The 3,215-nt window shown below is 31.6% G+C and overlaps 1 non-coding gene across 1 annotated transcript; it reads left to right on the forward strand.

Moving 5' to 3' along the window:
- The first annotated feature begins 2,730 nt into the window (after nt 1–2,730).
- LOC129319101 (small nucleolar RNA R71) lies at nt 2,731–2,837 on the forward strand. Its single transcript, XR_008595413.1, has one exon. It is a non-coding gene; the product is annotated as a small nucleolar RNA R71 (small nucleolar RNA).
- Nucleotides 2,838–3,215: the final 378 nt, after the last annotated feature.

Below are 3,215 nucleotides of genomic sequence, written 5' to 3' on the forward strand. Positions count from 1 at the left end.
TTCCATTAGTTTTTATTTAGTATTATGTTCATAAACATCTATTTCATTTATATGTTTTCTTGAAATCAAGTGATATTATCATTTGGTATGATAGTTTAATGATCTGCAGTTTTATTTGAAATTTTATAGAGCCATTTCATTATGAAGTATATTCAATTTTTAGGAAAATTTTTGTTTCTTTAACTTACATAACTCTTTCAAACTTTTCATTTTATTCATGCTCTATTATTTATTGTTGGGACGTTATTCATTGAAAAATTATTATTGGTTTCAGATACCTTAGTTGACGCTAATTCTCCTGCCAACCCTTGAGGACTTTTAGCTGTGCTGGGTGGTGAATTAATTGAAATTCCTCTCTTTGATATAATTACAAATTGCCATGTACTTATTTTTGAAGAGTCTGGTTAGATGCTCCACATAGATTATAGTTAAGGTTTTATTTTGATATATATATATATATATATATATGCTGTCAGGTGATTGGAAAGAGTTAAGCTCCTGGTTGATATGATATTTTGTGAACATCTTTGTATTGTAAATTTTTTGGGAGATTCTAATTATAGGGAAGGTTTTACCAAAATTTCTATAAAAATGCTGAAGCTTTTATTATAATGATCAATATCAAGATTGTTAAAATTTCAATTAAAATTTAAATACATTTTGAAAATGGATTAAACGTTCAAATTAAGGCTTACGGGGATATGTGATGTAATTCACACCCGTGCCGGTCACCCTTAATTTTTGGGGTGTGACAGGATCTTGGTGATCAAATAAAATTTTATGGGGGATAATAGATGGTAAAAATAATAAAAAAAATTAAAATAACAAAGAAAAGGAAATAAAAACAAAATTAGGTTTCCTCCTAACAAGCACTACATTTAATGTCTATAGCTAGACATTGTTGCAAAATTAAGAGATGTCTTCTGAGTATAGTATGAATCCTTGTTCTTCTGGATCAGAAGACACCTTCCTATCCCAACTAACATTTATCCTCCCCTTAGAGAGGTTTCTTGTTAATGAATAAGGACATTTCAATTTGACTCAAATATATGAGTGCGAGAAATTTTGTGAGGACTAGTAGGTAGATCATTAGGATGCCTTTATAGCTCCCTCCCTTTTTCATTGCTAATTTCCTCCTCTTTATTTTCTAAAGAATGTAAGGGAAGGTCTTTTAGATGTTTCTCCTCTTTTTGTGTCATCTATATACTACATAAAGATTTCTCAAAAATAAGGAGGTTAGTAGCTTTAGTAAATTTAAATATCTTTTTTTCTCACCTACTTTGAATATTAATTCTCCCTTAGGCACATTAATTAAGGACCTCCAGTGGCTAAAAATGATCTTCCTAATATAAGTGAGACATTCTAATTATCTTTAATGTCTAAAATAGTAAAATCTGTAGGAATATAAAATTTACCAACTTTCACCATGACATCCTCAACTACATCATATGAATTTTTGAGTGATCTATCTACGAGTTGAAGAGTCACATTAATCGGCTTGACATTTGTTATACAAAGTTTCTTGCACAAAGAATAAGGCATTTAAGTTAACACTCACACCTAAATCACATAAACAATTTTCAATAACATTAGAACTAATATCACAAGGAATAGTAAAACTCCTTAGATCTTTCAATTAGGATGGTAGCTTTTTTAATAGAATCACACTACACTCTTCAATAAGTGTAATTGTAGCATATTCTTCTAACCTTTTCTTATTTGAAACTAATTCCTTGATGTATTTGGCATAAGCAGGCATCTTTGCCAATGCCTCTACAAAGGGAATATTGATTTGAATTTTCTTGAACATCTCAAGGAATTTTTGGAAGCTTACCTCTGGATCTTTTTTTTTAAGGTGCTTAGGGTACGGAATGGGGGATATATAAGGTTTGGCTTCATAGGGAGAATGCCCACTTTTACCTCCACTATCGACCTCTTGGGATTCCTTACCATTATGTAAGGTGATTGCCATAACCTGCTCTTGTGGATTGACTTCAATATTGCTTGGAAGTTTATTTTGACTCTTTTCAATAATCAGGTTAGCCAAATTGCTTATTTGAGTCTCCATATTCATTAAAGAATTACTCATTTGAAATTCCATATTCTTCATAAAAGCTCGAATTGAAGCAACTATTTGTTTTAATTGGTCAATTTCTTGATTAATGCTCTTCATGCTATTCACTTAGTAAGTAGCCATTTGAGCCAAAGCTTCCTCCAACTTTGTTGTACGATCCTCAATTATGTTTCTTTATTGTTGGAGGCCTGGCTGTACTTAAGGCCCTTGAGCAGAGGAATTCTTCCAAGAGAAATTTGGATGATTTTTCCACCCTAGATTGTATGTGTTAGAGTAAGGGTCGTTCCTAAGATTAATTTGATCAGTACTGGTTCCCATATAATTAGCCTCCTCTACATAGTCACCATCATAACCTGTATGAAGAGAATTATTAGTAGAAGAAGAAAGGGAATTAACAGAATTAAAATTTTTCAATAATAAATTTAAACACTTTATTAAATCCTATAGTTCATATGAGACATTTGATGTAGAAACTTCATTAGCCATTGCCCTCCTTCCTCAAACTGCTTTCTACCTTGAATTTACTGCTAGCATTTTATAAATCTCCTTTCTTTCTTCAGCCGTCGTATTACTTGGATCACCTCAAGCTGCATTATCAACTTTTAATTGGCATTCAGCCCATTATAAAAAAAAAACCCATCAAGAGTACGTGTGAAAATTGGTGATGGGGACATTGGCTTATGAGGAGATTATAACATTCCCAAGCCTCATGGAACAATTCACTATTTTGCTGTGTGAAGAAGTAAATCTTGTCCCTTAATTTCAAAGTCTTTTTGAGGAGAATAATATTTCAATATAAATTACTCATACATCTTCATCCAGGAGCTTATGGAAGCTTCTGGTAATCATAAAAGCCATTAACAAGCTTCTCCTTTTAAACAGTAAGGAAAGTAACACAGCTTTAAATCATCATCTAATAGATTATTTAGCGGTAGTGTATCAATTATCATATAAAATTTTTGTATAAAATCCAAGGCATATTCAGTTTGATGTCTGTTGAAATTAGGTAGTGTGTTTAAGGGAATATTCTTAAATTCATAATTACGTGCTCTAACACTTAGTTGGATGCATGATGGATTAGATGTGATAAATGGGCATTGAATATCTCTAAATATAATGGATGGCTCTGGAATAGTTTCAT

This window comes from Prosopis cineraria, unplaced genomic scaffold (assembly GCF_029017545.1).
Source record: "Prosopis cineraria cultivar Desert tree isolate PC_DT_omini unplaced genomic scaffold, ASM2901754v1 PC8, whole genome shotgun sequence".
Classification (NCBI taxonomy): domain Eukaryota; kingdom Viridiplantae; phylum Streptophyta; class Magnoliopsida; order Fabales; family Fabaceae; genus Prosopis; species Prosopis cineraria.